The sequence below is a fragment of the Octopus bimaculoides genome, chromosome 11 (assembly GCF_046866305.1).
Source record: "Octopus bimaculoides isolate indiv1 chromosome 11, ASM4686630v1, whole genome shotgun sequence".
NCBI lineage: Eukaryota > Metazoa > Mollusca > Cephalopoda > Octopoda > Octopodidae > Octopus > Octopus bimaculoides.
Genome location: NC_142938.1, coordinates 33,599,377 through 33,622,978, shown reverse-complemented (window position 1 = coordinate 33,622,978; position 23,602 = coordinate 33,599,377). Strand labels below are relative to the sequence as shown.

General features: G+C 36.0%; 1 protein-coding gene across 6 annotated transcripts in view; it reads right to left on the bottom strand.

The window, feature by feature from the left end:
* LOC106869585 (glucoside xylosyltransferase 1) overlaps positions 1 to 23,602 on the bottom strand; it is a 226,839-nt gene that overhangs the window by 66,037 nt on the left and 137,200 nt on the right. Inside the window, exon 6 of one of the 6 annotated variants that reach the window (XR_016243630.1) lies at positions 2,958 to 3,021. The exons of the other annotated variants lie outside the window; for them this stretch is intronic. The gene's annotated coding sequence lies outside the window, so the exon portion shown is untranslated. The remainder of the gene's footprint in view (positions 1 to 2,957; positions 3,022 to 23,602) is intronic. 6 annotated transcript variants of the gene reach the window in all.

The following is a 23,602-nucleotide window of genomic DNA, read 5'->3' as shown; positions in this document are numbered from 1 at the left end:
AGTTTTCAATTCATATATGTATATAAAGTAAATACATATAAAGAAATTCAAAAACACGTTTTGTGTAGCTTATTTTGTATCCAAAAAAACAGGTACAGATTATAAACAGTGAAAGGCCGATTCTGGTGATTCGTTTGACAGAGGTAATAGAGAGCCAATCTGATGATAAATCTGATCTTGGATCTTGAAAGTTTGCATGAATCCTGGCTCAGTTAAATCTTGTGTGGCTCAAAATCATGTCATCTGTAGTGCAGCATTGTATAGTCTAATTTTGTTTTGGAAGTGCTTGGAATTTTAGTCAGTTGATGACAACAGTTTCTTCAATGGCTCTGGAGGCTGGGGGATTTCAAAGAGTTTAACCTTTCCACCACTGCAGCACAGTGCAGTTGTCTTTCTAGACCACTTCCTAGCTTTACAATGTATGCATTCAGTTGTCATTGTACCAATGGAAACTCTAGTGTCATCTGCATAATGAACTGCTGGATCATAATTGAAAGCTGCTTCATAAAAGTTGCTTCTCTGAGTAGTTGCAACTGCTCTTCGTTCTACAGTGGAGATCCTATTCCTTGTCAGCCGTATATACCTCTGTTCATCACTTTGAGATGCTCTGGCTTTTGTAGTGCACAGTCTGTTTGTTTCTTGGTATACTTCCCTTTCTTCAGCTGCCTCTCTTTTAGTTGTCCATGATATTGTAGACAGATTTGACACTCTTAGGCATGGTCATATATGTATGCAGAAATACACAGTTGCAGAAGATAGTAAACAAGGAATATAACTGGGTAATGGAAATTATATTTCTTAATATGACGGGCAGAAAGTAAATATGAAATTTTTAAGGAAAATAAAGAACTGTATGGGTTGAAGCAAAATTTGTCAGTGAACCAAAGTGCTCGTATCAAAGGAACCAGAATAAAGTCATTAACAACAGAAAAACATAAAACTGTTGCAAAAGTAAATAAAAATTTTTTTAGGAAATTAACTAAGTGTATGGATTTAAGTGAAAATTTGAAGTTACTTCTGTCAGTAAATTATGAACTTACTTTTATCAGTAAATCTGTCAATAACAAAAAATCACAAAATGTTGCAAAAGTAAATAAGGAATTTGTAGGCAAATTTAATGAAGTGTACGGATTATAGTGAAATTTATGAAGTTACTTCTGTCAGTAAATTATGTATGAAATAACATTCATCAGTAATTGTGAACTTTTTTCTGTCAGTAATTTGTCGTTGTTGTTTGTAAATAGTGATTGAAAACTTAGTGAAAACAATAGTGATTGAGCTTAAAGTGAAAACAATAGTGTCTGAAAAATGAAAGTGAAAACAAAAGAGAGTGAGTGAGATATAGAGAGAGTGGGAGAGAGAGAGAGAGAGAGAGCTACCTAGTTAGACAAATAAGATAGATATAGATAGATAAGATATAGACAGATAGATGCAGAGAGATAGATAGAAAAAGAGATAGATATGGTTAGAGAGATATAGGGAGAGATGGATAGAGAGATATAGACGTCACTGATGCTAGAAACCGGAAGTAAATATTTTTTTAATCTTTCAAAGACATGAATCTAATATAAAAAGCAATGCTTTTAATGTTTTTTTAGGACCAATGGATGCTAGAGAGACAACCAATTTCTGAAAGTTACTTTGCAAAGTGTTACCGCCCTTCTCCATGTAACCCAGGAACGGGTGTTTTCTGACCCCAGGGGGCTTGATACACATAATGTGAAAAATTTTAAGAGTCTAAAACCATCCCTGGAACATAAGTAATGTATGTTCAAAGTTTGGAGAAAATCAGTTGAAAAATACGGCCGTTATACTCTTTTACACACACACACAGAACAGGCTTTATATTATAGATAACATTGGGATATTCTAACCTTACATATTTTTTTAATTTGAAAATATTGTCTTTTCATACAAAACATGAAATTGAAAGAAACCTGACTTTCTTTTTCAATGCAAAACATCAAAATTACACAGTGTAGACATAGACATATTTTCAAACACATAAATTCACAGGTACACATATGCACACACACATGCATACACACAAATGTATATATATATTTAGTTTTTCAGGAAACTTCTTATCTTCCTCCTTGGTACCTTAAGAAAAAAGAGAAAAAATTATTTTAGTAATGACTGCACCCCATCCTTTTTCTTTATTTTCCTTATCCTAAAAGAGGTTACCATCCATGAACTCATGTCTCATGCCAGTAGCTATACAATGGTAAAAATACTAAATAAATAAATGGTAAAAAACATTCCAAATTGAAAAGAAATCCCTCCCTCTCTCTCTCTCTCTCTACCTATCTATCTGTCTATTCCCATTATCCTGAAACCTCACCCTAAAAAAAACAAAAAAACAAAAACAATGTTCTCCTCTACTAAACAAAACAAAAAAACCCTGATTTATATAAATGAACAAACTGTTTGCGCATTCACAATTTTATTTGACAGATTTGAAGACGAACAAAAGCACTAATAATAATATCTAAATAAAAAAATTCTTTTTCCAAAATTCTGGTAACATCCTTTCCTCAATATTCAATATCTGTACACCATTTCTAACACTCTATACTTATATGTATATATATGCGTGTGTATATATATATGTGTGTGTGTGTGTGTGTGTGTGTGTGTGTGTATGTGTGTATATGTATATGTATTATTATTATTATTATTATTATTATATATATATATATATATATATAATAATAATAATAATAATAATAATAAAATGACAACAAAAGAATGAGACCTCGATATTAGGTACATAGAGGAATTTATATATGTATAGTTTAGGACAATCAGTAAGTTATCATAATAGGACTCACAGTTTCAAATGCTAGAGCTAAGAACTATGATGCATTCTCATCAGCTATTATGACAATAGACGCTATAAAAAAAACTGTTGAATAAAAGGGAAGTTACTCTAATAGGTAGGAAAATTTACTTACATTGGATGTACATAAAATCCTTTTAAATTACGATTAAATAATCATAAATCATCTTTTAACGACCCTAGAAAAGAAAATAGTAAAGGTCTATCTAAAAAGGTTTGGCAACTGAAAAGAAGCAAGATAGATTACTCAATTTCTTGGAAAATTATCGCTTCAACTCCATCTTACAGGCATCTGCTATTGATGCTTAGAAGAGATTTATAATATTAAGAAAATGAATAGTCTCTTTTAAATTCGAGAGATGAATATGTTTTTTCTTGTAAACATGTCAAAATTCCTTTTTATCAACCTATTATCTACACCCTACTTCCTCAACCTTTTTTCTTATTATTATTCCTCCTTATAATTTAGTTCTAGGTATAATGTGGGAGAATGTACGAAAAAAAACAACAACAGACGAGGACAGGTGGTGTAAACAACAAAAGGATGTATTAGTTTGACGCTCAGGAATACAGAAAGTCTTTAACGTTTCGAGCTACGCTCTTCAACAGAAAGAATACGGAGAAAATAAGGAGAAAAACACGGAGTAAAAAAAATTGAATGGTCTCTGGTCAATGATCTATCATGACTACTGTCATGGCTTCTGCGGACAGGAAGTGGGGAAGTTTAGAAAGTTCACACAGGAGAGCTAAGAAAAGGGGGAGATAACAAAAGGGGAAGAAAGTACGGTGACCAAAGAACGAGGAGCTGTGTGTGTGTGTGTGTGTGAGAGAGAGAGAATGCTGGTGATCTTGACATATGCATGTGTGAAAATGGGGATGGGAGAAAGGAGTTGGTCAGTTGTAGTGTGTGCTTGGTGTAATGTGAGGGTGTTGGGAAGTGGGGAAGGCATGGGTGGAGTGTGGGTTAGGCTGAGGGTGGGGGCAGAGGTAGGGGTATGTGGGTAGGGGTGGGTGTAAGGAATTGGATGGGGTGGAGTGGGATGGAATGGGAAGGTAGAGTAGGAGTGTGTTGGGGTGGGGTGGGATGAGCTTATGAGGGAGGGTTGACGATGAAGGGGGAGGGGTGGCGATGAAAGGGGAAGGGGGATATAGGAGAGGGGGAAGGTGGGTATGGGAGGAGGGAGAAAGAAAGGAAGAGAGTAAGAGGGAGAGGAAGAGAGGAAGAGAGAAGAGAGTGAGAGAGAGAAGAGAGAGAGAGAGAGTAAGAGAGAAGAGAGAGAGTAAGAGAGTAAGAGTGAGAGAGGGGAGAGTAAGAGAGAAGAGAGTGAGAGAGAGTAAGAGAGAGGAGAGAAAGAGTAGGGGTGAAGAGAAGTAGGAGTGAAGAGAGGTAGGAGTGGAGAGAAGTAGGAGTGAAGAGAGGCAGGAGTGGTAGGAGAGGTAGGAGTGGAGAGAAGTAGGAGTGAAGAGAGGTGAAGAGACTTACAGAGAAGTAGGAGTTGGAGCAGGAGGGGAGAGGTGGGTGGGAGGGGAGAGGTGGGTGGGAGGGGAGAGGTGGGTGGGAGGAGGGAGGGTGGGGGAAAGAGACAGGGGGAGAGAGGCAAGGAGGAGAGAGGCAGGGGGGAGAGAGAAGTGGAGGGCAGGATGGAAGGATTGAACGAAAGAGAGGAACGAGTCAAGATGTTCTCAGGAGAGTGAGGTGCCACCGATACAGTTGTTGATGTATACTGCCTCTCTCTACATAATTACTTCCTTTATATAAGATTTCTATCCTTTAATTCTCTCTATTTTAATTATCTTATACTACCTGGTTATTCATATACTATTCTACCCCACCGCCCAAATATTATATGACTTTTATTTACTTTTTTATTAATTATAAAACCTATTCCGAAAATTCATATATCTTCCTCTCTTGCTCAATACATATTTTAGACAAATTTTTGACCACCACTTAAAAATATATACACACATATATACATTTTTTGTATGTAATCTATTTTTTCACAATACGTACTTAAATACACATCTCTCACCTATTATAAATATTACTACTATTATTATTATTATTATTATTATTATTATTATTATTATTATCATAATCAATTGTTGCCAATCTATTTGATATTTTAACCTTTATATTTACTATTGATATACACAACATTCTTTAATATTTTTCGGTGTATATTTTTAACCTAACATATCTTCTTTATTTTTATTTTCCTTTATTATTTTTACTCCCTTCTCTCTATTTTTATTCTTCCTTCTTACACTTAATATTTTCCATTTATATATGTATTTCTTGAAAAAAAATACTTCCTCTATCACATTTTTTTTAAAATTCTTTTTTTATGTCTCTTACAAATCTACCTATATTAACTAAATTCTTATAAATGATATATGGTTATACTTACAGCAATTTTTAGTGCACAACAATCACTTCCACAAATTGAACACACTCTCATGAATTAGTGTAGATATCTCTTTGGTTATGTATACAAAGAGTTTTATGATATTTCCGCATTCTTTTCACGTTATTACTATCTTTGCTATCCTTATTTTTCCTTTATAATTGTTACTACTATCTAAAGCTGTGACAACAACATACACATTGCTCTCAATCTCTATTCATTTCTCCCCCTCTTCCTCTCTCGCTCTCTCAAACGTATACACGTGCAAGTAAACAATCATTCACATCGTGGTATATTTACAAAACATTGATGGCATAACTACAGAGTTGTATCCCCCAACTTTGGAAGGTCATAACTTTCATAAAAATGAATATTTTTTAATGAAATTTTCTATGCATATATTATTTATTATGTAGATTCCAAATATACAAAGATTTTCGGTGAAAGTGTTTTGGAAGGGGGTGGGGTACAATATTCGGAAATTCCACTTAAATTCCTCATAACTTCCAGGAAAATGAATATTTTTTCATGAAATTTTGTACAAATGTACCTTGATGTATGTACATTTCAAACATGTAGGAATTTTGAAGTAAACAACTGCAGGTTATTTTTGAGAAGTGTTCCCCACTCGGTGGTGTTTCGGAGCAAGTCGTCCATATTTGTTTCATTTTTCTCTATTATGTGGTTATGTGCATCCTTAGATTTCTAATGAAGTAATAGGCAGTGAAGAGAAGTCGTCATAAGAAAACTTTTAACTACCCCTATTCCTTTCTCTCCCCCTCTCTCGCTCTCTCAAAAGCATACACGTGCAAGTACACAATCATTCAGTAAAATATAACTTATGTTCGTCAATGTTTTGTAAATTTACCACGATTTTCACTAGGGTGTTAGGGTTAGGGTTTTAGGGTCAGGGTTAGGGTTTAGGATTAATGTTACGGTTACGTTTTTTAGGGTCAGGGTTAGGGTTAGGGTTTAGGGTTAGTGTTAGGGTTAGTGTTAGGATTAGGTTTAGGATTAGGGTTGGGTAATCATGCGGGTGTTAATCTGAAAAGTTACAGATATGTGAAAAGTACCGACCTTGCCATCTATTATAACTTTTGTTGTTCTGTTTAATATATACATAGATTATGCCTCCAAAGAAGAGAGTTTGCTGGGGAAAGACAGCAACCGGTTTAAAATGACAGCCACAGACTGCAGCAATTCACCACATTCCAGTAGCTACTTTGAACATAATGCAAAATGGTGCATCAACACCTTCTGCCCAATCTGATAGAATTCTAGCAAAACTGTTTAGCAACAGATCGCCAGCAATTGCTTCATAACAAATTGCCATCCTAGCTCCTGCTATGTATAATCAGGGCAGCGCAAAAAGTTGTTTTGCACAAGCATTTCTATAGCTAATTACACGGATGAAATTTACGTATGCTTAATAATTTTACGCAAAACAGCCTTCAGACTTTCCCTATTAATTTCATTGTCTTTTGAATTATGAACATATTTACATCATAAGGGTTTTTTCGTTGTAAGGCTTTCTTTTTTAGTTGATTTTCAGCTAGCAAGACTTTTCGTAGATGGCATAATAAGTCACACCTGGACAAGGTCGGGTTATACTGCTAGTAATATATAAAATATAAAAATACCAGTAATTATTAAAATATATAACATAGAACATAGTTCTACATTATATATGTTAATAATTACTGGTATTTTTATATCTTATATATTATATATGTAAAGCATGGAGAAAAAAAATTGAATAGTGTTCAGTCAACTGTCAATCATAATAATATATATATATATATATATCTGTGATAGCTTCTGTTACCTAGGCGACCAAGTTAGTAGTGGGGTGGATACTCAGAGAGTGTTACTACTTGAATAAGAATAGCCTGGGCAAAGTTTAGAAAGCTACTGGTGACAAAGGGCCTCTTGCTCAGAGTGAAAGGTAGATTGTACGATGCATGTGTGTGAACTGCCATGCTTCATGGCAGTGAAACATGGGCTGTGACTGCGGAGGACATGCATAGGCTCGAAAGAAATGAAGCTAGCATGATCCGCTGGATGTGTAATGTCAGTGTGCACACACGACAGAGTGTAAGTGCCCTGAGAGAAATGTTGGACATAAGAAGCATCGGATGTGGCATGCAAGAGAGACATTTGCGCTGGCATGGTCATGTACTACGGATGGATGAGAAGAGATGTGTGAAGAAGTGCCACTCACAAACAGTTGAAGGAATCCAGGCTAGAGGAAGACCCAAGAAGACATGGGATGAGGTGGTCAAGCATGACCTTCAAACATTGGGCCTCACAGAAGCAATGACGAAAGACCGAGAACTCTGGTGATATGCTGTGACTGCGAAGACCCGGCAAATAAAGTGAATTCACAGTTGTATCCTACACCAGTTTTGCATAACCAGCCCCAGCCCATTCAAAAGTACCTTGGATCGTAGGACGACCTGCTGTGCTTGAGGAGACCTATTGAGTCAAGTATATCAACATCAAAATGAAAATGAAATGGAAATTGTAGTTGTGATACCTTGCTGGTGGCATGTAAAAAGCACCTACTACACTCATGGAGTGGCTGGCATTAGGAAGGGCATCCAGTTGTAGAAACACTGCGAGATCAGACTGGAGCTTGGTGCAGCCTCCTGGCTTCCCAAACCCTGGTCGAACCATCCAACCCATGCTAGCATGGAAAGCGGACGTTAAATGATAATGATGATCTATATCTATATAGCTGAGTTTGTGAGTGTGTGTGTGTGTTTGTGTGTTGCATCTATAGAAATCCACACCTTACAAGATAGCAAGCTGGGAGTTGCACCAATGGATTTCTCATGGTCGAAAATGCCCAGAATCAGCCATTTATTATTTTTTTTATTGCTTCCTAAGATGTGAATTTTTGTATTAAAAATAATTTTAAACCAAAACTTATAACAATTTTGTGTGTGTACGTGTGTATGTATGTATATATATATATATAGATAGATAGATAGATAGATAGATAGATATGTACGTATATATGTATATATATATATATGTGTGTGTGTATTTATATATATATGTATATCATCATCAGCAGCATTGTTTAACATCCATTTTCCAAGCTGGCATGGGTTGGATGGTTTGACTGAAGTCTGGAAAGCCAGCACCTGCACCAGTCTCCAATTTAATCTGGCAATGTTTCTACAGTTGGATGCCCTTCCTAACGTCAAGCACTCCGAGAGTGTAGTGGGTGTTTTTTATGTGCCATAAGCACAGGAGCCACTCAGGTAAGCCTGACATCGATCTCATTTGGGTAGTGCTTTTTATGTGCCACCAGCATGGGAGCCAGTCAGACGGCTCTGGCATCGATCACATATATAAAATTGTCCCCAACATATACCACGAACTCATACATAGAGAAATAACAAGTATTGGGTACTATCTTATATCTAAAGATGAACCTAGAAACCAGAAATATAATGATAGGTTTTAATTTAGGTGAAAAAACAGAACCTTTTACTCCAATTAGACCCCGCATAAAAATTAAGGACCAGAAAGAAAACTTTCCTAGTAACACACAGGTTAGATTAATATGTCCCAACAAATCTGACATAGGAAAACTTAGTAAAGTAATTTTAGATAAATATCTGCAAACACTCAAAAGTAAAGTCAAACTAGAACTACGGAAAAACACACAAGGTGCACTGGACTGGTTCTCCAATATACAGATAGGAAATAGATATAACCAAAACTTCTTACAAATAGATATACAGAACTATTATGCATCTATAAACTCTGCTGTCCTTAATAGTGCTCTCATTTTCACCAGGAGATATACTAACCTAAGTATTAGGGAGATAAATGTGATACTCACTGCCCGTAAGACTGTTATTGAATTTGATAACAAATTATGGGCGAGGAAAGATACACCAGGCCTCTTTGATGTCATGATGGGATCGCTGGACTTGGCGGAAGTGACAGACCTGGTAGGTCTATACATCCTGGATAATATAAGTAGAGAATTCCCCAAATTAACCGGAGATCTATACAAGGATGACACACTATTCTTAGTTAAGAACGTTTCAAATAGATGCCTAGAACTGCTAAAAAAGAGGTTACATAAATTCTTTAATATGGTTGGCCTATCCATAACCACAGAAAATGAAAACTATTCTATAAACTATTTAGATGCAAACTGTAGCCTAAATACCAGACTCCATGAGCCTTATACTAAAGAAAACTCTATACTAAGATATATAAACAGCTCTAGTAACCATCCCTTACAAATAAAAAAAGCTTTACTACTAAATATAAGTAAAAGAATTTCAAATCTATCCTCTAATGAAGAAATCTTTAATAAACACAAGGAAAAATATAACATAGCACTAAAAAAATGCGGGATATTAAGGTAAAATTAAATATCTTCCAAGAAATATTAACTATAGTAGCCAGAATACAGCAACTACATCTAGCCCCAAATATTTGGACGAATGTAACACTACCAAAGACAAAGATAAATATAAATATAATAAAAGAAATATTAGGAATACGATAAAAAGACCCACAAAAAATAATAACCATAGCAAAAACAAAAATAATAATAAATATAATAATGATGATAATAATGATAAAATGGTTAGTAATAACAATAATAATAATAATAATATTCTGTTTATATATTTGTTTTGCAAGATTTTTGATGTGAAATTGTATGTTGAAACAGATATTGTTGTATTTGGGGATGGTCATATTGCCAGTTTAGCCAATAAAAACACACGCACTGTATAGTTGGTGTTAATTTGCTTCAGCTTTATATTACATTACATTACATTAATCCTATTTCGGCCAGAGTTCTTTCGTCACACTCCTGTGACCTCATCAGTGGTCCTTTGCTTTCTTCATTCTTATGTGTGTCCCACCTTGCTAACTATCAGCCATTTTGTATTTTGTATTCCTATTGTATGTGTCTATGCATGCGTATCCGTCTATGTGTGTCTATGTTTTGTAAGTGCATGTATTTGTATGGGGAGTGCCTCTATTATCTCTATCCTCTGTTAATACATGTTCATTTATTTTTGTTTTTATTTATTTATTTGTTCATGTGTTTATACCTACTTCTTTTTTTTGTGTTTTTTTTTGTATTTAATTTAATTTTGTTAATGTATGTAGTATTTAATTCCATTTATTTATCTCTGTATTGTATTATATTTTGTTCATATTGTTTATGGGGAATTTATTGTCATATGTTGTGGTTTGTTGGGTGTGTGTGTCAGTGTTCCATTCCAGTTTCCTATTCAAGCTAGGTTTATCTTCTATTATGTGTGTAGCTTCTGTAATTTAGACAAATTACAGAAGCTGCGTCTGTTCTATGTGTGGACAAGATTTTAATTTCTATGTTGTTGAGTGAACCTCTGTGTTCCTGCTCAGCGTGCTGGTACAGAACTGATGAGCTCTTCAATGTTCATTTACCCGCTCTCCTATGCTCCATGCTGTTTCCCCTACAAACGTTGTTGTCTTGTTACTGTATCGTCCCTCTGTACATCTTATACTATAGACCACATTTCTGGTTTTACAGTTTGTTTGTGGGCTAAATCTACATACAGTACAGTTCCTATCAGTGCAGGGGGTTCTACTAAAAGGGTATGTTCTACTGATAAGGGATTTGATAGGGTTGCCTGGCCTTTCAACAACCTTAATTCTTAGCTTAAGTTTGTCTAGGGCCCTTCTAAAGTGGTATGCCAGTTCACCTCTAGGGGTGGTGTTGACGAACATGATACTCTGGTATTTGTGGCTATCATACCATGAGTTGGCCTTCCCTATTTTCTTCTTAATCCTTTCAATGGTGTTCCATGATTTGCTCCTATAGAGTGGGCAAATTCCATTCCTATTGTTACGTTTGATGGTTTCAAATTTCTTCATAGCTCCTTTGTATACTCTGATCCTTTCTTTATGGCTGTAACCTGAGAACAGCATGCGATGAACGAAATGTTGTATATGTCTCTTTAACTCTGTGGGGTTGCACATGCAGGACACATTTCGCATTACTCTGATGAGGTTTGCCATTAATATATTGAATTTGGCATTGTCTGCAATAGCTGAGTTCCGGTGGATCAGGTATTTGGAGGCTATAGGTTTGGCATAGTGTGAATGAAGGATTCGGGTTTTATTATTCACAGTTTCTAGCCACAGTTCAGTATCTAGTACAGGTAATCTATGGTTAGGGTGTTTAATAGGGTAGTCTATCTTAACCTTAATACTCTGGTGGATGGAGTTAGCTATTTGCTGGATGCTCTCCATAGTATTAGTTTCTATTTCTATTTCAAGAGTACTCTCTTGTGGGGGTGTCTTTACCACTACATTGATATCATCGACATATCGAGAGTACATATTCACGAGTATGGAGTTCTGTGTCAGGCATTCCTTAAGCCTTCTGTCCCACCATACCATGAAGAGATTGGCCACATCACCAGCGATACTAACACTAATGGCTGTCCCCTCGTCCTGGGCGTATATTTTGTTGTTAAACTTAAATGTGTGGCCTTTTAGGGTAACTCTTATACTAGCTCCTAGTGCATGTGTGATCATTTTCTTTACCTGATGAACATTAGCAGGGGTCCGTATGGCTCAGGTCCATCCGCTCCATCTCTCTATAGGGGTCTTCCTAGCAAGAGGTAATTGTGGGTAGTCTACCTCTTAAACGTCTACTAGGGCAGAAACCTCTAAAGTCATGTTTATCTAGATATACATAGTCATATGTCAATCTAAGTAGGAGGCCCAGTTCTTCTGTGTTGACACTGCGGAACTCCACTTCACTCTCGTTGATTATCTCCACGCACTTTTCCACCGCAAAATCCACGTCGATAGATGGGTATAGTGATACCACATCCATGCTACCCACTATACACCCTGTCAGGTCGCAGGTGTTGTTGCAGTCGTTGATCCTGCTGAGGAGATCTTCCGTGCTGTCACAAACATCAGGTGACATCTGGATTATGGGGCGTATGATCATTGAGAGGAAGTAGGAAATCCTGTAGTTGCTAGCGATATTCGCTCCACAGACTGGTCTTGTTGGTGGCCCCACCACAGGATTAGTAGTTACTTTGTGGTCCTTATGAAGCCCATACAGCGTCGGGATATCATTGTTCCAGGCTTGGAAATTGTTGGCTGTGCATTTCTGGGGTCCAAGAACAATTGTCAACATCATCATGTGAGTGTTGAGGACCTTTTCTCTCTCCTCATGCGCCTGTAAAGTTGTTACTTTCATATTGGCGATGTGAGGTTGCATTGCCTGGATATAGTTTGGTAAGCTGTCTATTGACATCCTGCCTGACTTATCTGTTGGAAGGCATACCACTTCTCCGTTCCTCATGCGCTGCATGAGCTTGTGTAGGCCACATGCGGGTATATTCCTGAGTTATTGGGCCTCTGTCTTATTCTGTCTCTGTCTCTTAGTGTATAATTCTAAAATCTGTCTAAATTTGGTCCTAGCTATAGTGAATTGTGCTTCCATGTGGTCATAAGTATGTCTAGGGATGCAGACCCTTTTGTTAAAGGGTAATGTTATCGGGTATATCCAGCTCATATTGTAAGATTGTAAGATTGTAAAATTTGTCACGTATGTTGAAGAATTGAGTGTCAAGGAGGTTGGTATTCATGTTGTTGGCTCTTCTGGGGTTATCTTCTTCATAACTACTACTACTATTACTGTCGTTACTGCTACCACCATTCACCCTGCTACTACTACCACCATTATTGCCACTATTATTACCACCACCACCATCATCATTACTATGACTATCACCACCACCACCACTACTATTACTATCACCACCACCATCACCAATGCTGTCACTACTACTACCACCACTACCACTACCACTATTGTTACCACCACACCTACTACCACCACTACTGCTACTACTGCTGTTCCTACCACTACCACTATTACTATCATTCTGATTACCACTACTGATATTTTCGTTGTTCTTGTACCTGGTGTTGGTGTATGCGTTGTTCTTATTAGTGCTGGTTCTTATGTCTGCTTGTTGGTCCCTGCCATTCTTCCTGTTGTGGTTGTTGTTTCTGTTCTTAGCAGTAGTGTTTTCTGCTTTAAGTCTACTGACTCCCTGTCCAAGAATTCTGTTGCATTCAACTTTATTCTCCCTCTTCACCCCCATGACCTTACTTTTATTCGTGTCCTTGTGATTATAGTTATCTGGGTGTGTGTCTTAACATGTATTAACAGAGGATATAGATAATACAGGCACTCCCCATACACACACATGCACTTACAAAAACATAGACACATTGAGGGATACACATATGTAGACATATACAATAGGAATACAAAATACAAAATGGCTGATAGTTAGCAAGGTGGGACACACATAAGAAAGAAGAAAGCAAAGGACCACTGATGAGGTCACAGAAGTGTGATGAAAGAACTCTGGCCGAAATAGGATTAATGTAATGTAATGTAATATAAAGCTGAAGCAAATTAACACCAACTATACAGTGCGTGTGTTTTTATTGGCTAAACTGGCAATATGACCATCCCCAAATACAACAACAATAATAATAATAGTAATAAAAATAATAATAATATTAAACATAAAAACAAAAATAGGAATAATAACAAAAATTACCCATAATGTAGTAAAACCTAATAAGAAAATTAATGAAATTGATATCCTGTGGTTGATCATCCCTTTCGCTATGCAAATTAAGAATAACATAGTAAAAACAATATTTAGATTAATTAACAAACACCTTACAAAAGAAAATAATAAATATTGGGAGTAAATTAATAACAAAACAATAAGAATAGGATATAGTCTAACACATAACCTAGCTACCATCATATCCTCAATAAACAACAGAAAACTAAGTCGAAAAAGTAACAAAAATGATACATACACAATAATAATAATAATAATAATAACCATAATAATAATAGTAATAGAAATTACATTCTTGGTGATAATAATAATAATAATAATGATGATAATAATAATAATAATAATAATAACCATAATAATAATAATAATAATAATAGTAATAGAAATTACATTCTTGGTGATAATAATAATAATAATAATAATAAGACCGGGGACGTTTAACATGTGAGAATGATAAATCACTGCTCCGAAATTTATCCAAAAACATCGGAAATAAAGACATCGCATGGAGCCAAAAAATAGCTGACAAAGGGTTGGACATATCCGAGTAAGTAATACTCATTGAAATTTATTTCTATTTTTCCAAATATAATGATTATTTTAACTTGATACCTCCACAGCGATCGTAAACACACTTGTTACATCAACACCAGACCATCTCCGAACCCAAACACCATGTACAAAAAAATTATAAACAGATTAAATAATACCGGTATTATTCCACCCAAGAATAACAACCAAGAAGTGCGTACTGTAAGCTTGTTACGCAAAAAGTACGAAGATCTGAACGTGCAAAACAATCTGACAACAGAAATGAACGGTACCCTACGAAAACGATGACCGTCAAAATAAAGGGCCAGACGTTGTTCCTCATGTCCCGCAAACAAAACCAAAACGGCATAAATGGACATGTGAGGAATACATTTCGATCCTACACGCTTATTTCACAGCAGTGTTCAACCCAAAAAACGAAAACGCAACAACACATACATATAAAATATGGAAGAAAAATAATGTAAATAACAACCTCGATAAAACAATGAACCCTAACAAACTAGCTAACATAAGAAGATATATTCTCAAAGCAAAAAAAATATCAGGAATAGAAATAGAACAATTGAAAGGAAAAATACATCAGGAAAATCTAGATAGTAGTCACACAACAATGCCAAATAATAATATAAACACTGAGATAGTAAAACACGAGGACAAACGTAACATTTCCGACAAAAATGAAGTAAACAGAAAACAACAAACCCAGACCGTAGAGATGTATAATAATGTACAAAAAGCACCAATCCAAAACACCACAGACAAACATATGAATGAAAAGGAAGGCAAAACAAATCTAAACCAAGGCGGACGAGAAAGAAGAAGAAGAAGCAGCAGGCGGCAGCGAGAGGGAAGCGATTGGCAGCGAAAAGCAAAAAAAATATCAGGAATAGAAATAGAACAATTGAAAGGAAAAATACATCAGGAAAATCTAGATAGTAGTCACACAACAATGCCAAATAATAATATAAACACTGAGATAGTAAAACACGAGGACAAACGTAACATTTCCGACAAAAATGAAGTAAACAGAAAACAACAAACCCAGACCGTAGAGATGTATAATAATGTACAAAAAGCACCAATCCAAAACACCACAGACAAACATATGAATGAAAAGGAAGGCAAAACAAATCTAAAGCCTGGGAATAACGAAGGGAAACCTAATAATTACGAGGCGATCTTTCGATACCAATCCTCCTTTTTGCTTCAGCGTTTGTTTACATCAATTCGGCAATTTCCGTAATGAAAGAGGGAAAGGACATTAGTCAGCGACAGCTTTGATCTATTAGGTAGCAGGCAGCAGGGACCCCCTCTCTTAAGAACACATACCAGTTATCTCTCGCTTTCTCTCTCTATCTCTAACCCTAACCCTAACCCTAACCCTAAGTGACATGTGTTTTTAAGAGTGTGAAAGAGATAGACAGAGAGAGAGAAAGCGAGAGATAAGTGACATGTGTTTTTAAGAGAGGGGGAAGGGAGGGGGAAAGAGAGATAACTGGCATGTGTTCTTAAGGGATGGGTTTCCTTGCTGTCTGCTACCTAACAGATCAAAGCTGTCGCTGACTAACGTCCTTTCCCTCTTTCTTTACGGAAATTGCCGAACGATTGTCAAACGATTGTCAAACAATTTGGCATGTAGAAAACTTGTACCGAAGGATCGCCAATTACGATACTATGAAAATGAGAATAACCAAAGAACTGAAAACCACAGATCTTAGAATGGACCACAGATTATATCTCCCAAAAATCAAAATAGACAATAAAACAACATCAATAATAAATAGCATAAACCTGGCCGTCACAGAACTAACAACCACAGAAACAACTGGCAATATCACTGAGCTAAATGACAATATATGCGGCAGCCACTGCAGCCACAAAAGAAGCAGGATACTCACTCAAACCCATCCGAACAGGAGTTCTACCACCCAAACAGACCTTGTGGATAAATAATATCCAGAACAAAATTTAAAAAAAAAAAGAGAAAAGATTTATCAATTCTCAACGAAATTAGTAGACAATCAACACAACTAAGTAACAAGAAGAAAACAAAAATACTGTACAAATACAACATTACAGAAAAAGACTTACCTGAGGCAAAAGAAAAGCTAAAGCAAGATATCCTTGCCAAAGCACAAAGGATCCGCCGGTATGAGAAACGCCAACGTTTCTTTGAACAAAACAAACAGTTCAAATCCAACCCCAAAAAACTTTACTAAGAACTGGGTAAAAATAAAATAGACATTACTGCAGCACGAACAGCAGAAGAACTGGAAAAATTCTGGAAACAAATATGGTCGGTGAAGCAACAACCCCAGAAAAGGACCATTAAAACAACGAACTTAGCACTTGAGCAACTCTGGACCCCTATAACAACTGAAGAGGTCACCCAGACACTGCAAAGACTAAGCAACTGGAAGGCACCAGGGCACAACAAGATCCCCAACTTCTGGTTAAAACACCTGACAAGAATGCACAAAAAGCTGGCAGAAAACTTTAACAACATACTAGCAGAGCCAGAAACAATGCCTGAATGGCTCACGAAAGGGAAAACCGTCTTAATTCCCAAATCCACGGAGATGGAGAAACCACAAAACTATAGACCTATAACCTGTTTCCCTACGATCTACAAAGCCTTTACTGCAATAATATCGCAGAGATTGAGTAATCACCTGGAAAATAACAACCTGTTTCCAGAAGAGCAGAAGGGATGCTGCAAGGGCTCATACGGCTGTAAAGATCAATTATTGATCAATAAAGCCATAACTGAAGACAGCCGCGGAAAGAAGAAAGGCCTCAGTATGGCCTGGGTGGACTACCAAAAGGCTTTCGACAGTGTTCCCCACACGTGGATTCTCGAAACACTAGCCATAAACAAGGTGGCACCAATTATTATAAAATACATAAAGCACTCAATGAACAAATGGCAGACAGTGCTACAGCTCCAAACAAAAGAGGGACTTGTGAAAACGAAAGCCATCCCCATTAGAAGAGGAATATTCTAGGGAGACACGCTCTCTCCACTCCTGTTCTGCCTGGCACTCACACCTTTAACTGAATTGCTAAATAAAACTGGATGCGGATACAAATGTTATGGCAAAACAGTCAGCCACCTTTTATATATGGATGACCTAAAATTATATGCTAGAAATGACAAAGAGCTGGATACACTACTACAGACAGTACATGGCTTTACCAAAGAAATAGATATGAAATTCAGATTAGAAAAATGTGCCAAAGCAACCCTGAAAAGAGGAAAATTAGTTAAAAGTAGCAACATCACACTAGATAAAGCCAATGAAATAAGAGAACTAGATGAAAGCCAGCCATACAAATATTTAGGAGTCAATGAACTAGATAGGATACAACACACACAAATGAAAGAAAAAATAAAGAAAGACTACTATAGACAAGTTAGATCAATACTAAAAACAGAGCTCAATGCTAAAAACAAGATAATAGGTATTAACACTTTAGCTGTCCCAGTTATAAGTTACAGCTACAATATCCTTAACTGGACACTAAACGAACTATCTAAAATGGACAGGAAAACAAGAAAAATAATGACAGGATATAGGATGCACCACCCAAAATCTGACATAGAAAGGCTATATATACAACGCACAGGTGGTAAGGGTCTTATACAGCTGGAAAACTATTATAAAATAACCACCATAGGACTGCAAAAATACCTACTCCAGAAGTAAGGAAAACTAATACAAATAGCCACAAAACACGAGCAAAACAAAAAACTGTTTTCAGTATTTAAGGAAGCTGACAAATACAAACAAGAAATCATACTACTTAACAAATACGAAGAAGAAGAAGAAGAAGAAGAAACAACAAAAGCTATAAAACAAATGAAATCCAAACTAAAACTAGAACAGCAACGGACCATCATAAAACGATGGCAAGAAAAGCCCTTACATGGTAAATACTGGGCTAAACTAAATGCAAAAGAAATAGACAGAGAAAAATCCCAGTAATGGTTGAGAAGTTCAGGACTCAAAGCAGAGACTGAAGGATTTTTAATTGCTGCACAAGACCAAAGCCTCCCCACCAGAAATTACCAAAAACATATAATGAAAAAAAACATATAATGAAAAAAAACATAACAAGTAACTGTAGAATATGCGGAGATGGACAAGAAACAATAAATCATATTATCTCTAGCTGCCCAATCCTGGCTAAGAAGGAATATATTCACAGACACGACAGAGCTGGGACCTATATACACTGGAAGCTATGCCAACACTATGGAATAACAACAGAAAAATGATGGTATAAACACACACCAGAAAAGGTCACAGAAAACGAGAAAGCAACCATACTCTGGGATATGCCAATACACACAGATAGAGAAATTAAGACAAATAGACCAGATATAGTTGTCAAAGATCAAGAAGAAAAAAAAAATGCTTTCTAATTGATGTATCAATACCAGCAGATGACAACGTTTCCCTAAAAGAAATGGAAAAACTTTCAAAATACAAAGACCTGGAAATAGAGGTAACTCGAATGTGGAATCTAAAAACAGAAACAATTCCTATCATAGTAGGTGCCTTAGGTATAATAAAAAAAAATATTCAGACAAATACATAACAAAAACACCAGGACTTACAAATACATATAACATACAGAAAATTGCACTACTGGGCACTGCACACATCCTACGCAAAACACTTTCAATACAATAACCATAAGAGCATCACAGCAAACCACAGCACATACCCAAGGCACACAGAGCTTCGCTCAGTAGTGAAGTGAAATCACGTTATAAAAATAAAACTACTGAACAATAGTAATAATAATAATAATAATAATAATAATAATAATAATAACAACAACAACAACAACAGTAACAATAGAAATGAAAATCATAATAGCATTACTCTAACCAAGAATAATAATAATAATAATAATAATAATAATAATAATAATAATAATAATAATAATAATACTATTACTAACAATCACAATAGTAACTACAATAATAACATTATTGGTATAAACAATAGCCACAGTACTAATAATGTAATGACTATCACCCACAGCTACTTAAAACATGAAATTGTAGAATCAGCAGTAATTGTGTATTCAAAAATAACTACATTAGAAAAGAGGTAGTGTATCAATGTATAGTAAGTATAAAATATGATAGTAAGGTATATGTGGGAGCGACCAAAAACAATATGAAACAGAGGCTGAATCAACACAAATATACTTTTAGAAATAGAAATAGGAGAAATAGTACAGGATTAAGTGACTATAAATGGGAACTAAAGGTCGGGAGAATTAACTATAATTTGCATTGGAAAATTATTAACAGCACCAGCATATAATACTAGAAATAGAAAATGTTTGTTATGTATTAATGAAATTTTCTTTATAAGCAAAACTTCTGATTATAAATAGTCTTAATCAACGCAACATTTCCTGTCTTCATAAAACTAAGTATATCTTCTCCAAATACCACTAGTACTTAATTTCCAAACCCATACTGACATAATATTTAATAATATTTATTAGTGTTGTTGTTGTTGCTGTATTATATCATAATTTTTTTATATATACAAATGTATAAATGAAAGCATATAGTAAGTGAGTTATGATTGTATGCATGTATACATGTATATGTGTGTATATATATTACCATTGTTTTTTGTACACATATCTGTACGTGTATGTATATATACACACATATGTATGTGTGTGCGCACATGTGTATGTATGCTATGTATATGTATGTATATATATGCATGTATGTATGTATATGTGAGTCTATGTATCTATATGCATATATTTTTATGTGTGTATGAATATATATATATGTGTGTGTGTGTGTACATGTGTATATGTATATTAGGTTATATATAGTAATCCGAGTATGCTGGTATAATCATAAGTTAGAACATACATATGTGTATATCAGTAATTGCCCATACTTGTACGGGTACATATGACAAAATGAATAGGATTCAATAGATTCGTTATAGATACCTTCACACATATAATGAAAAATGAGTATACACATATATGGCTATATAAACTTCAGGATGTGGATTTGAACTGGGTCGACTATGTATATATAGGAGTTAATGCGTTAATATAGGTATAGAAATACATATCTGATTTGTACTCTAATTAGGTTATTTGTAGATCTTTGGATATACTTATGTTGTCATGTAAATGAACATGAACATATACGTATAATTATGCGTGTGTATGCATATGCGAGGAGCTTTTTATATATAGGTATAGACAAGTATGGTTGTCCATATAATATAAAATGTTATGCACACATAAATTATGGTGTTAATATACATCTGATTAGAATTAGTACTGGAACACTTGTAGCTCAGTAGATATATTTTAGAATCATACCTTTTCTCATATATATACACATATATATATATACATCATCATCATCATCATCGTTTAATGTCCGCTTTCCATGCTAGCATGGGTTGGACGATTTGACTGAGGACTGGTGAAACCAGATGGCTACACCAGGCTCCAATCTGATTTGGCAGAGTTTCTACAGCTGGATGCCCTTCCTAACGCCAACCACTCAGAGAGTGTAGTGGGTGCTTTTATGTGTCACCCGCACGAAGGCCAGTCAGGCGGTACTGGCAACGGCCATGCTCAAAATGGTGTATTTTATGTGCTACCCGCACAATAGCCAGTCTAGGGGCACTGGCAACGATCTCGCTCGAAATCCTTACACATGTCACGGGCACAAGTGCTAGAAAGGCGACGCTGGGCACAGGTGCCATCCTGATTTTGCTTTCGCTTGCCTCAATAAGTCTTCGCAAGCTGAGTTTCGTGTCCAATGAAGGAGACAACATTGGCATGGGTGCCAGTCTACAGATTTAGTTCGATTTCAATTTCACTTGCCTCAAAAAGTCTTCGCAAGCGGAGTTTAGTGTCCAATGAAGGAATGTTACACGTAAGTGGGCTGGCTACACCCCTGGCAGAGGCCTTGGGTTTAGGTCTCACTTGGCTTGCCGGGTCTTCTCACGCACAGCATATTTCCAAAGGTCTCGGTCAGAAGTCATCGCCTCGGTGAGGCCCAATGTTCGAAGGTCTTGCCTCACCACCTCAGCCCAGGTCTTCCTGGGCCTACTTCTTCCATGGGTTCCCTAAACTGTTAGGGTTTGGCACTTTTTCACGCAGCTATCCTCGTCCATTCTCGCCACATGTCCATACCAGCTCAATCGTCTCTCTTGCACACCACAACTGATGCTTCTTAGGTTCAGCTTTTCTCTCAAGGTACTTACACTCTGTTGTGTATGCACACTGACATTACACATCCATTGGAACATACTGGCTTCATTCCTTGCGAGCTTACATATGTCCTCAGCAGTCACAGCCCATGTTTCAGCGCACCCACCCTCACTACTAACTTGGTCACCCAGATAGCGGGAGCTATCAACTACCTCTAGTTTTTCTCTCTGGAATGAGACAGAAGTTGTTTTCTGCACATTTTCAGTGTTTATTGCACCTGAACATTTGCCACATACAAAAACTAACTTGCTAGTTAACCTGCCTTTGATATTGCTGCACCTCTTATATGTCCATAGCTTACACTGGGTACATCGTATAGAGTTACTACCTACTCCTTTTCTACATATTGAGCAGGGCCTGAAGGGGTTTGTGTTTTATCTACCTTCCTACTTATTAGGACTTTGGTTTTAGCTAGATTGACTCTAAGGCCCTTCGATTCTAGTCCCTGCTTCCACACCTGAAACTTCTCTTCTAGTTCGGATAGTGACTCAGCAATTAGTGCAAGGTCATCAGCATAGAGAAGCTCCCAGGGGCAACCTGTCTTGAATTCGTCTGTGATCGCCTGGAGGACTATGATAAATAGGAGGGGGCTGAGGACAGTACCTTGGTGGACCCCTACCTCTACCTGGAATTCTTCACTGTACTCATTTCCAACCCTCACCTTACTGACAGCATCTCTGTACATGGCTCACACAGCTCTCATTAACCATTCTTCTATCCCAAGTTTCCTCATTGACCACCAGATAAGGGATCGGGGGACCCTGTCAAAGGCTTTCTCCATGTCAGTGAAAGCCAGGTACAGAGGTTTATCCTTGGCTACGTATTTCTCCTGCAGCTGCCAGATATTTTGAGCATCTCTACAGTGATTCTTGATAGGCCGGGGGCTTTCCCTGTCTTCATACTCTTAATTGCTTTATCTACCATGGCACTGTCAGCTCGGATAGCTGGTCCCTCTGTTGGGTCGACATACAGCAGACTCTGTTATGTTTATATATATGTATATATGCATACCTATAATTTATTTAATCATATTTATTTCTCTAATTATATTTGAAAGGGTTGTAGCAAGAGTATGAACAGATATAAAACCATCACCCAGCTATTATGTTATACAAATGCTATATTTTCCCACGTTCATATAATGATAATAATCATAATAATAATATACACAAACCTGGTTTAATCAATGACATTCATAATCCATCTATTAATATACCTTAAACAAATACACATAGACTAAATCATAAATTTGTAGGTGCATATATATCTGTATGCATATGTATGTGTGTATGCTTGTGTATGCATATATTTATATATATGTATATTTATATATATATATAGGAATGAAAGCATTAATACACAACACCTATACACAACCAATTGCTTGATCTATTATTAAATTAATTAATTGATTGATAAATTGATTGATTCATTAGCTAATTAGCTGATTAGTTTACTATCTGATGGTTTTAAGTATATTATTAATTTCATAAAGGCGAATAAAGAGTTATCCCCTTTCAACTATTAAAATAATAAAATAATATTTTTAAAATGGCTACGATAAAAATAAAAATAAAATTGGTGAAATATAAACATTCTACTATTAGCTGGTAATCTCACTCAAATAAAACACTAAAATTAAAATTAAATAACTAAATAAATAGATGGTTTAGAAATAAATGATTAGATGATTAATTGAACAACTAGACAGATACATGTTTTCACATTTTTAATAATATACAGTTTCATACATTTGTGATACCTTATTTCTCGTAAATAATCTAAAGACCACATCCCTTAGTCATGTCACTATAACCTATTATATTATATTCACTAACCTATACGCTCAT